Consider the following 12,768-nt stretch of genomic DNA (forward strand, 5'->3'; position numbering starts at 1 on the left):
ATGGCGAAAATGATCAATGTTTGAGATGTGGAAAAGTAGGGACACTGACACATTCTTGGTGGAATTGTGAGCTGATCCAATCTTGGAGAGCAATTTGGAATTGCTCCCAGAGAGCTCTAAAACTGTTCATGTCCTCTGTTTCCAAAGGAGCTCAGGGAAAAAGGAAAAGAACCTATTGGTTTTGGCCAACCAACTCTAGTTTGAGTGCCCAAAGGGCAAATTCAAGTTGTCCCTGAGCCCAGGCAATACCCCAGAGAGCTGAGGGAGGAATTGCTCCTGTTGGGTGGCTGGACAGGGATAGGGCATGCAAAAAGTGTCCTTAGGCACCGGCAAGAGGAGAATTGGGGCAGCTCCCTGAGTGCCAGCTCTGCACACGTGCCATGTCTTCACCAACAGGGACCTAGCTATTCCAAAATATTGACAGCAGCAGCTCTCAGTGTTGGCAAGGAACTGGAAATTGGGGGGATGGCTAGAGAAATTGTGAAATATAACTGTGATTACCTTAAAGTAAGAAATGATGAACTAGTTAGTTTCAAAAACAAAGTGATAGACGAAGAGCCGAAGGAGCAGAACTAAGAGAACATTCTACCCAGCGCCAGAAGGAATGTTTGAAGAATAGCTTGTGAATAACTGTCAGTAGAATCACGAAAAATCTAGCTTTTATATACATCTGCGTGTTGGCTGATACCTCTGATGTGGGGTGCTAGAGATGAACCCCTAGGGTTCAGGAAGGATACCTTTTACAAGAATGCAAGACCATGAAACTTAGCTTAAAAATAAAAGGAGAAATGTATTCATTGAAAAAGTAGTGTTGAGAATGGCCAGGAGGATAGCAAGATGGGAAGCCACCACTTGGGGGGACAGCATGGATGGAGAAGCCATCTCCCAGACGACACCAATTCTGGGGATTTTATACTCTTTACAACAGTGGAGCTGTGATACTGTGTCATGGCGACACTCAAGCATTCACTGGGGGGGGGGGGGGGGTCGGTCATCTGACCCAGTCTGCCTGGAGACATAGGGGGTGACCCTCATAGTTTAGGGGACAGATGGATGTCTGAAATACAGCCTGATGGCATAGAGGTATAGCCTGGAGGAGCATCTCTCTGTCCATCTTAAATCTAAAGGACAATCCAAGGAGGAGAATGCTCTCAGGGAGTTATCAGATGTTTTGGGTTAGGAGTCACAAGGGTAGAAGGGAGCAGAAGAATTTCCCCCCTAACAGTTGGCCTGAGTTTCTGGGGACACAATGCCCAGGACAGGGAGGAAGGAGGGGGGGGAGGGTGATACCTGGAAATAGACCCAAAGACAAAATAGAGGGTTTTTTTAAAGGCCTCAAGTCCCTGGCACCTCCATGATGCAATACGAAATGCTCCATTCGGCTTTCAAAGCCCCTCCTGACTCATTGTCTAGGGTGTCCTCTTTGGGCCAGTGATAACCACCTCCAATCCCCTCCGTCTCTGCGTTCTGTGCATTCTCCCATGCAGCAACGGCTCGAATCTAGGGCTTTCTTCAAGCCCTAACTCAACCCCTCCTTTCTGCAGGGAGCCCCGCTCCCGCCCCCAAGCCCCTCTTCAGTAGGCGCTCAGGGGCCTTCCCTTTGCTCATTTTGAAATACCAGTTCCCAGTGCCTGACAAGGAGTATACAACAAAACCACAAGCCTTGACCTTTGGCCCCCCTCTCAGCCTAGCGCGAAAGAGAAGCGCCTCCTAGAGGGCAGCGGCTGCCGCTGCCGCAACCGCAACTGCAACTCGATCCGGCGCGAGGTACCGCAGGTGGTTCGAACGCGGAAGCTGCAGGGGGACAGGCCGAAGAACTAGGTCTAGCACCCCAGAGGGCGCAGCAATAGGGGTTCCAGCAGCCGGTTGGCTTCGGAAAAGCTTGCAGGGGACCGGCGGCAAGCTGGAGGGGGCCCTCCTCTGCCCCGCCCTCCGGCCCAGCCCGTCCGGCCCCGCCCCCGGTCTTCTGTGGGGGACAGCATCAAGGGCGGGCTCTCGAGATTTGGAGGCTTCTCGCGGGAACTCCCGAACCAATCGGTTTTCCCTGGCCCGGCAGACCGGCCAATCCAGTCGGGGCATCTGGTGACTGGGGCGGCGGTGGCGACGGCGGCGGCAGTGCTAGTACAGAGCTGCGCTACGAGACTTTCTAGGTATACATCTCCGGCGAAGCCGCTTCCACAGGCAAGAAGCCCTACAGGGCAGCGCCAAGCTTCGCCGACGTGCACCCGGGGGAGCCTAATAGGCTTTCGTTGGGCACTTTGAATTTTTTTTTTTATTCCTGCTTCCCCCCCCCCTCCGCGGGAGCAGAGACCTAAGAGGGTGAGCTATCATCTCGCGATATCTCTTCCGACTCGCGTACTCAACCCCTCCCCACCCTCCGCGCCTCCTTAAACCTCGCGAGAATTGGTCCGAAAAGGCTCGGGCAGCCCGGTGCCTTTGAGGAAAAACCCGTAGAAAGGTCCAGGGCCGCCGACTTCTCGCGGAATTCCTTCTCTTCCTGCTTCGCTTGCCCCGCCTTCTTCCCAGATCTCGCGACAGCTCTGGCTATCGTCGGCTGTTAGAGAGCCTGAAGGGCCCGGCAGGAGAAGCTTTTGCAGTCTTCCCCAAGCTCCCCAGCTCCTCTCTTGAGGCTTCGAGAGATTTGGGGGCTTTTGGAGAGCGCGCGCTGGATTGGACCGGGAGGTGCGTGGCCGAACGCGGAATTCTGCCTGGCGACATCGCCGCCGCCTTTGCCCCGGGGGCGGGAAGGGGGGGGGGCCAAGTTCCCTTTCCAAGTTTGCGAGATCCGAAGTGAGCATTCGGAGTGGGGAAGGGTAGGGGGGAGTTTTGCCACCACCGGAGAAGGGAAGGGAGAGGCTGGAATCCGCGCGCTTTGGCTCCAGCCCCGCCTCTGTCTACTTAGGCCTCGCCTTGTTACGGGCTTGAGGGCGGCGGCGGCCCGGGGGGGGGGGGGGGGGGACAGCAGCCTCGTGTGAAATCTCGCGGGAGTCTCCTCCCACACCTCCCTCCTTTGGGTGAGATGAGATCTCGCGGGATCGGACGAGAGGCCGATCGAGCTGGAGGGAGGGAGAGAGGGCGGACGGACGGCGGACGGGCAGCTACAGAGCCAGGGCCGGCTGGTATTAAGATGGCGGCGGCGGATGGTTGCGAGGCCCTATATTGAATCCGGGCCCAGGCCTCGCCGATCCACCTCGCCTGAAGCACTTCGTTGAAGCCAGGTAACGGAGGTTGGGTGTCTTGGGACCTCCCCGCCCACCTCCCCCCCCACCGTGGGGGGGGGGTTCCCCGACTCTGCCACGTGCGGGGGAAGGGGGGGCACCGCCAACCCCAAGAATGCTTTGTAAGCTGCTGAAGGCGGGGGGGGGGGGCAATCATGGTGTCCTGGGGAGCATGGTCCCCACTTATGTGCAAAAGGCGAGGCAGTGTCCTCCTGTGGGAAGCGTCTTTTTCCCTGGGCATCCGAAATTCTAGGGGAGGCCTCGAGCCTCGGGCCTATTAGCTCATCCTTGAGCCATAGGGTGGGGGAGGGGTGGCATGGCACCTGGAAGCCAACAAAGGAAACCCCAGCGACTTTGTCTCCTGCCACTGTCATCATCCCTGCCATTTTCTCGGGTTCTGAAGTGTTATCACAGCCCAAGTGCTAGAAAAGCCCTTCCTTGACCTGCCATTTCTATTCCGTCTAGAATTTAATCTCTCTGTCACCTTCCAAGCAAAGGTGGAGATTTGGGGCCTTACCTGTAGGGTGCCCCATTCTGTAGCCTGCTCTGACATCTGCCCTTCATCGGTGACATGCCATTTTAGGGAGACTCCCATTAGTCGGCTTTCCTGAAATCTTATAACTAGGGCTTCCTGAGTGAAATGATTCCCACTGTTTAGCGAGGTACCTTGAATCAGTGCTTTGACTTTCAATCTGAGAGTAAATGGCTTTCTGTGTGATTACTAATTTTCCATTTTCGAAAGCACTTGTCCTTTGATTATTTCAAACTTAGATGGCTGAGCCTAGACTGCTTAGTAGTACCTACCTCACAGAGATAGGGGGATCAAATGAAGTTCTTTGCCAGCCTTGCTATGCTTTAGAAATGCAAACTAGTACTTTTAGTGATAGTGTTGCTTCTTAGTTGTGTCTGGCTTGATTTGGAATTCATTTATTGCCCTTCGTTAGTTAGTAGGGACTGTTGGGGAAACAGCTGGGTCAAGATGGTTCAAAATAAGAAACCAACTATGGGGGCCTTCAGCCAGATGGCTGTTTAGGAAAGGATCAGAAACATTGACTTTAGAAGTAGATACTCTTTAAAAGTGGTTTGGCTGTAATTGAATAAAGGGCCTTGTTGGAGCCTTTGTCTAAACCTTGAAGATAAAAATGATTTTTGGCCTATTTTGAAGTCCCAAGCATTAATTTTAAATTGAGAGCTCACTATAGTTCTAAGGTAGGTTTCATCTGCAATCGGGATGCACTGGACATGAGATGGGAGGTAGGTGTGGTGGTATAATGCCTTCTAGGTTGGCTAGGAATCTGAGAGGGAAGCATATGGTGCAGTGGTTTTGTCCTAGAGATCATAGTTCCTTCTGAGAAAAATTTGGAACTGGGAGATCATCTGAAATCGAGGGCATGGCCAAGTGGACAGAACCAATCCGTTTTGAGACTTGATGTCCTTGGGCTCAGATTTGAGCCTTTAGTACAACCTTCCACATTGATCTGTGGGTGAAGTGGAAGAAATTGTTTCTATAAAGTAGATAATCAATTTTCTCTAAAGCTATCCTTGCTATCTGGTGTAGCAGGGGTCATGACACAGAGTTTGCAAATTAAATTTAGAGCCCACAATTGAAATTAGACTATGGGTTGAGTTGCATATATTTCTGAGGGTGGTGTGGAATCTTTACCAAAGGTATGGAGTGAGGTGAGTGTTTGGTTTTTGTAGAAGTAAGTGACCTTGAGTTGTAGAATGAGTGCCCGATGCCAGTTCTCAAACTAAGGGCATTGCCTTAAAACCAGTGGTATTGAAATAGATCTAACGGGGGAATTTTGTTTGTTTTCTTGTAGGCCCTGATCTACTCGGACCTGAGTTCTAGAGGAACATTAGCCACTGGGACTGAGAAGGCTTTGGAAGGTGCTGGCTTGGGGATTCATTCAGCACTTCAGCCTGAGCCCAGTATGGATTGGCTGTGATTTTAGGTTTGTTTCCACTGTGTGACTGTATTTTTCTGTCTGCTCTTATCTTTGTTTTCTTGTCTCATTTCTAGAGAAAGAGGGGAGGAGACATTAGAGTTTTCTTCATTAATTGAATTGTTTTGAGTGTTGCTGTTGATTGAGATCCCAGGGATAAGTCCATCCTGCAGAGTGTTCTTTCTTTGTCATAGTGTGGTACAGAGAAAGATTAGAGACAGTCCCTGCTCTCAAGGAACACCCAGTCTAGTGGGGGAAATGACAAATCAAGAGAACCTGAAATGGAGCAGGCATCTGGCTCAGATAATATGAAGACTTGTAGCCAGGGAGATAAATGATTTAAAGAGGTGAAAGCTTTAGGGTAGATATCCTACAGAATGTCCTGGAAAGCAGTCTAGTAAGGAAAAATGATGACCTGCTGTAAGGCCAGATTTTCAAAAACAAATTGCTGGTGAATTACACGAAGCTCTTTGCCTAAGGTTTGAGAGCTTCACCAGGTTGTCTTTTGGGTTCTTTTGTTGTAATAAAAAATCTCCATCCCTTTTGCTTGAGTGAGACTTATTAGAAGAGGATTTTTGAGTCCTCTCTTTGATGCTAGTAAGGCTAAAGGCTCACAAAGCTTTGAAGATCTGGGGCCTTGTAGGTACTTAACAAGTACTTGAATTCTAGCTAGTGCCTGTCCACATGGCTAAAATGTCATTAAATTGGCTTTTTAAATCAGCTTTGTTCATGTTGCCCTAAGATCATCTTTAACTGCTTTTTCTGGCCTAGGTTTCTAGATTCTGAAGGATGTTGGCCCCCAGAAAGAGCTTTAACAGTTACTCCTAATCCTGTGAGATTACAGTATTATCATTCATGTGGTTTATATTAGGTGGCATTGGGCTACTTCTAATTCTGCAGAAGTTAAGAGGAAATTCTAAACTCTGGAGAGAGGAGATAGAGAAGAGGTATGGAGGCTGGAGATGAAATTTCCCATAGAAATTCAGATTGAAGGTGCTGCTTGCCTCCTAGCTGAATTAATTTGGCTATAGCATTTGTGAAATTATTATTAATGCATGATTAAGGTTCCAGGCAATTGCTCTCTTCCTCAAAAAAGCATTAACATAATCTTAGGGTTTGGTTTTGTTTTTTAAACCCTTACCTTCCGTCTTGGAACCAATACTATGTATTGGTTCCAAAGCAGAAGAGCAATAAGGGCTAGCCAATGGGGGTCAAGTGACTTGCCCAGGGTCACACAGCTGAGAAGTGTCTGAGGCCAGATTTGAACCCAGGACCTCCCATCTCTAGGTCTGGCTCTCAATCCACTGAGCTATCCAGCTGCCCCCCATCTTAGGTTTTATGGGAAGACAAACAGAAGATTTTTGTATTTGATCCTGAGAAATAGGGAGCCATTTAAATTTCTTGAGCAGTAGAGTAATATTATTTCGTCTATACCCTCTCCTATATATGGGGGTATTTGTATATGGATATACATATCTATGAGTAGGCCTAGGGTTTTTAAAAGATTTTTTATTTCCAAAACCCAAATAAAACAGGCATTTCTATACAAAGAAAAAGAAAATTGTACATAAACAAAATCACAAAACTCCAGTTTAGCTTGCTTTTCTTTGTGTTTAAATAATAAATTCCAGCCCCTCCCCACATCACAGCTGGTATTGTCTGAAAAGACTGACATTCAAACAAATGAACTCTTTCATGTTTTCACCTTTCAGTTCATACTCAGGTCACATTCTCAGTGGTTCTACTCACTTCACTCTTCATTATCTTATGTAGTTCTCTCCAAGTTTTTTTCTAAATCAATCCTGCTCATCACTTAAGGCATAGTAGTATTCCATCACAATCACGTCCCACAGTTTGTTTCTCCATTCCCAAATTTGGATAAGCATCCCTTGAATTCTAATTCTTTGTCACTACAAAGAGAGTTGCAAGCAGTATTTTGGAGCATATTGGTTCTTTTTCTTTTTTCCTGATCTCCTTGGGAAACAGACCCAAGGGTGTATAAACAGTTCTATAGCTCTTGGTATAATTCCAAGTTACTCTCCAAAATGGTTGGATCAGTTCACAGAGCCACCAACAATGTATTAGTGCCCATTTTTCCACATCTCAGCCGACGTGTCATTTTAGCCAGTCTGATGAGTTTAAGGCAATATCTCAGAATTGTTTTGGTTTATTTCTCTAATCAGTAGTGATTTAGAGTGTTTTTTCATATAACTACCTATGGTTTTAATTTCTTCATCTGAAAATTGTCTGTTCATATCTTTTGTCTATTAATCAATTGGAGAAAGGCTTTTAGTGTAAATTTCACAAGTTTTTCTATATATTTTAGATATGAGACTATCTGAAAAACTATAAATTTCCCCCCAATTTTCATCTTTCCTTCTAATCTTATATACTTCTGTCTTATTTGTACTAAACCTTTTCAATTTAATGTACTCAAAATTATCCATTTTACATCCTCAGTGCTCTCTGTCTCCTGTTGACTCAAATTCCTATCCATAAATCTGATAGGTAATATGTTTTATGTCCTTCTAATTTGCTTATATCTCCTTTTGTGTCTAGATTATGTATTCCATTTTGATCTGAGTGAACGGTAAAGGGGCATGGACTTTTTAAAAGGAGACATTCAGTCAATAAGTATTTGTTATGTGCCTGCCCTCCTATTCACAAGCTAATGCTAGAAACAACATACAAATAACTATGTACAAACAATCTCTACAGGCATGATAATAAAAAGTAATCAACAGAGGGAAGGCACTAGAATTAAATGGCATTGGGAAAGACTTCCTATGGAAGTGGGGATTTTAGCTAGTAGATTGAAGGAAGCCAGAAGGCAGAGATAGAGAAGGAGAGCACTCCAGGCATGAGAATGACCCAGAAAATTTTTGGAGCTGAGAGATAAGAGTGTACTGTTTGAGGAATGACCAGGAGGCCAGAGTCACTGGATTAAGGAGAGAGAGAGAGAGAGAGAGAGAGAGAGAAAACACACACACACACACACACACACAGGAAAAAGACTGGGAGAGTAGGGGGGTGCTAAGTTACAAAGGGCTTTGAATGCTAAATGGCATTTTTAATTTGTTCTTGGAGATAATAGGGAGCCACTGGAGTTAATTTGAGTGGGAATTTAGGGTTCAGACCTGTGGTTTAGAAAAGTCATTTTAGTGGCTGAATGGTGGATATATTAAAAGGGAAATAGGTTTGGGGCAGGCAGATCCACTAGCGGCTACTATAGTAATCCAGGTGGGAGGTAGTAAGGGCTCTGTCAATAGAATGAAGGGATGGATTTAAGGATGTTGCAAAGGTAAAATCCTTGCCAACAGCAGATATGGGGTGGAGTGAGAGACATTAACAAGTCCAGCATGATCCTTAGGTTGGGGCCTCAAATTTAGGGTTAGGTAGAAGGCAGTACTTCTGGGCAGAAGGCCTTAGAACAGTGGCCACATGAGTTGAAACTGGGAGAGAATGAGGATGATAGGAAGACATTATAATGCATAGAGGAGGAAAGAAGGTCTCATTTTTCTCAGTAGAAGGACAAGGCAAAGTTTAGCATGCACATGCATACATATCTGTGTGTAGGAGAGGACCAGGGCTTGAGAAATGAGAAGATCTTGCTCTTGGGGAGTATGATAGCAAATCAGTGTTGCCATTGGACTCAGTTGAGATTAGATCACTTAAATTTGTAGTGGATTTATTAATTTAGTTCTTTTCTGTTTCTCCTAATACCAATCAGCTGCATATAAGCAGGAGGGAAGGAGGCAGATAGGAGAAATCCAAGATGAAAGACCTGGAGATGATGTCACAGGGATCATTGGAACAAGCTGGAGAAGAGAAAATGGGGTGGGCTGGAAGTATAGTGCAGAGAGCAGAACTAGGAACAAGAAGGGCCAATTGAAGAGGCAAATTTTGGTTTGATGTTAAGAACTGCATGAGTTAGCAAGTCAGCCCAGGGTAGCCTGGGCTAAAGCAATTGTGGGTCCTTACTGAGTCCAGACCCAAAATGGAGGTGGTCCAAGCAGTGGTGGGGTAAGGCCAATGAGTGACTGCTACACTTGTAGTTTGGGTAAGATAGGGTGGCCTGGACTCAGCAAAACTAAACACAGGCCTGTCCCCAAATGGAGTCAGGTCCCCCTTTTTTGAGTCCATGCAAAAAATTAGCCTCTTTGAATTTCTGTTGTTCTGACCTGCTCTTCAGGGCCTTGGTGTTTTCCTTTGGCAGAAGGACATTTGGCCCTATTGCTATTGAGTGTGTGTTGAATTTGGTTTTAAGAGTGATTTCCACAATAGTTCCAACAATATGAATAGGCAGAAAGAATGCAGTGGCAAACCCTTTGACCCTTTAGAATGACCAAACTGAGAATGCAGAGACATATGGGGCCTGCTTCTCCTGGTGGATGTGATGGATAGGTTGCCTTTGACTCCATTGTTCTTTTCTCTTCTAATCAGCAATCACCTGGAGTGCCCTTCCTCACTAAATTGCTTGGATAGGCTGAATGTAAGCTCTTCCAGGGCAGGCTAGTTTAGCCTCTGGATATAGGAGCTTACTAAGTACTGATTGGTTGTGTTGGAATACTTGGCATTCAGGTCAGTTAGAACTGATGCTAGTTGTTATGACAACTGTTGATCCTTCATCCTCAGAAATATCCATGTCTCAAGATGTTTACAGTGGCCCCATCCTGTCCCCATGGGTGAGGGGTGGTTTGGAAAACAGGTGGTATCCTGCTCGTAAAGACCTCATCAGTGCCTTTGGGAGGGTCTTTGATGTTCTGTGGGGCTAAAACTGGATGAACTTGTTGACCAGCTTTGGTTTAAGATGCTGTTTTTGATGTGAGCAAATAAGTGAAGGCTGTTTCTGGGCTGCTTGCCTGGCCTAACCCTAGCACCTGCTACCCTTTCAGTTGGGGGGAGACCCAAGCACCCTGTCCCACAAGAGTGCTTTCAGAACTTGAAGCGAGCCTAGAATGAATGGGGTTGATAGGCATTGGGAACTTAGAGAGACCTTTGAATTAATTTATTCGACTCAAAAGTAACTTGCTGTGGACATGGCGGTCAGAAGAAACTCAGCCTGCCTATCAATTTAAATGTCTCTTCCACTTCTGTATGTGGGTGGGAGGCAGCTGGCTGTGCCTCTCTTGACCTGCATTAGGCCTGCTTTCTTGATACAACTTAAGTCTCAACTCCTTTTGCAGAGATAAAGAGGAAAGAGTTGGATAGACAGATGTTAGCTGCTGGAGATGAGATGCCCTAATGTCAGTGGCTGATTCGTGGTGGTTTTTGAAAACCAGAATGGTGTCAGAGGTTGATTTGTTCCTTTATTTGTTCATCAATGTCATTGTCCCATTCTCCTTCCTGTATTTTTGCTGTGATCAATTTAAAATTGCATCTTGGGGGATGCCAGAGAATGGGTCAGCAGGGTTGGGATCATGAACAGATGTTGCCAAGCTACAGTGATGAGGTAAAAAAAAAAATTAAACGTCGTTGAAATAAATGAAAAGTTGTCACTTTGGAGTCCCCCAGATCAACTGCATGTGTACAAGATATGTGATCTTGGTCAGAACTAATACAAATGCAGGAGAACCGGGATGGGAATTGTTGGGCAGGCATGTTCTAGTCATTGTGTTGAGTGGAGAACTGGCCAAACAGGAGAAAAGGCCTTCCCTTGGCTCGTATTCAGTTCCAAGCCTTACTTATTGTCCAAAATCTGTCAAATGCTGATCCATGAGCTCAGTGGGTTGTTCATCTATCCGACTGCTCTTTGGAGGCTAGACAGGACCTTTTTCATTAACTTGATTTGTTCGTGTGTACAGTTAGACTGAAGATCTAGTTAAAAGGATGTGGAGTATTCTGGGGCAGCAATGTTCTCTACCAAGTGGAGGATGCTTACAGGGAATCTAGCTCTCTTCCGCTGGGTGAGTGGGACCTTGGGCACCTCTCCCTCTGTTAGACCTCACTAGGTCCTGAAATACTTAGCTCTGCTGTGAATTACTACTATTTTTTAGAAATCATTTGGTGTGTTCTGTTTTCCAAATAGAAACCCAACTCCACCCCTTAAAACAGAGCACCTTTGACATTCTTGGGCCAATAGGAGAGGTTTGTCATTGACATTTCCTAATTCTGTGCTAATGTTGACTATTGAAATTCACTGGTTTTGCTCTTCTTCCCATGGAATTGAATTGTTCCTTTGCCTCTGCTTTCTTGGAGCAGCATCAGTCACTTCATAATGAGAGCCATCTCATGTTTCTTTTATTTCTCACATTTGTCATTCTATCCCTCGTCTACAGTAATTAGGTCAACCATTCCCCAAACCTTGTGGCAGGCAGGTTGTTTTCCCAGCTTTCTATCACCTCAGATGATGCCAGCATCTTCTAGCCTTCCTTCCACCTGTTTATTTACTCCTCCCTTGAGTACTTTGCTTAAGTTCTTCAGGGTGGGGTAGTAGTAGCAAGAACTGGCCTTCCATCTTCAGTTTTCTCACCCCAAATCTGGCAGATAGTCCTTGAATCTGAGACAGTGTGAGCTTCTGAGAGTATTGAAGGGACAGAAGAGATAGCCATTCTGCTGGCCTGGGTTGGCTGGCACCAGTCATGACCTTGTACTTTTCCATCACTTGTTTGGTGATGGAAATCTCCCAAGAGATTTTTTTGATAGTTGTATTTCTGAACTGAAACAACCTACCTAAGAAACTACTTCCAAGATGGTCTGGGAACGTTTGTAGGCTTATATAACTCTGGCTCTGACAAACAGTGCTGTCTGATTGCTGGGGCTGGGGTCTAAAGTGCAACTTCTCTTTGTGGCACTTAATCTCAGAAGGCTTTTTAAATGGAACCTTGTGCACTATGATTAATGTCGATCTGGGCAGATTTCTTGTTCTCTCCTCTTGCTTGAGGACTTTCCTGAAATTAAACTGCTGGGAGCTTTGCCTCCTGCTCTTCTTCCCTTTATTGTGTGTGTCTCCTCAGTGCCTGAAGTCAAGTGCCTAGACATCTAGTGACTGGAAAGCAAGAATTTCTTCTCAAAGAATAATTTAGGTGATGATTATAAAGCTCTTGCTCTGAGCTTTCCCACTGTAGGGGTAAAGTATGAAACTCCTCAGATGGTCTTACTTATTATTATTATTAGCAAGGTCACCTGGTATTGGGAGGGAGGGAGGGAGGGTTTGGGGATATTGTCAGGGATGAAACCATTGTTTTCCTTAGCTGGTTTCCTAAGGTGGTTTTTCCCTCTGTTTCTTAGAAGCCATCTCTCTCTCTCCCTCTCTCCCTCTCTCTCTCTCTCTCTCTCTCTCTCTCTCTCTCTCTCTCTCTCTCTCTCTCTCCTCCTCCCCTTCCCCCTCCCTTCCATCTTGGAATCAATACTGTGTATTGGTCCCAAGGCAGAAGAGTGGTATGGGCTAGGCAATGGGGTCAAGTAACTTGCCCGGAGTCACACAGCTAGGAAGTGTCCGAGGCCAGATTTGAACCTAGGACTTCCCATATCTAGGCCTGGTTCTCAATCCACTAAGTCACCCAGCTGCCCCCTTAGAAGCCATATTTCTAAATCGTTGAGGGTGTAATTTATGCCAGATACTGACTGACTGTCAAATGAGCTTTGTGAAGCCCTGGAGTGGA

At 46.1% G+C, this 12,768-nt stretch overlaps 1 protein-coding gene across 39 annotated transcripts in view; it reads left to right on the forward strand.

Annotated features, from left to right (window-relative positions):
* The first annotated feature begins 2,073 nt into the window (after window positions 1-2,073).
* The window catches only part of HUWE1 (HECT, UBA and WWE domain containing E3 ubiquitin protein ligase 1), a 109,831-nt gene continuing 99,136 nt past the window's right edge, over window positions 2,074-12,768 (forward strand). For 20 of the 39 annotated variants that reach the window (XM_007505990.3, XM_007505995.3, XM_016427139.2 and 17 more), the window contains exons 1-2: window positions 2,087-2,682; window positions 5,042-5,173. The gene's annotated coding sequence lies outside the window, so the exon portion shown is untranslated. Of the gene's footprint in view, window positions 2,683-3,017; window positions 3,219-5,041; window positions 5,174-12,768 lie in introns of those variants that run through there. The other 19 variants (XM_007505989.3, XM_056809012.1, XM_056809015.1 and 16 more) reach the window with 5 other exon arrangements.

Source organism: Monodelphis domestica, chromosome X (assembly GCF_027887165.1).
Source record: "Monodelphis domestica isolate mMonDom1 chromosome X, mMonDom1.pri, whole genome shotgun sequence".
In the NCBI taxonomy this organism is placed as follows: domain Eukaryota; kingdom Metazoa; phylum Chordata; class Mammalia; order Didelphimorphia; family Didelphidae; genus Monodelphis; species Monodelphis domestica.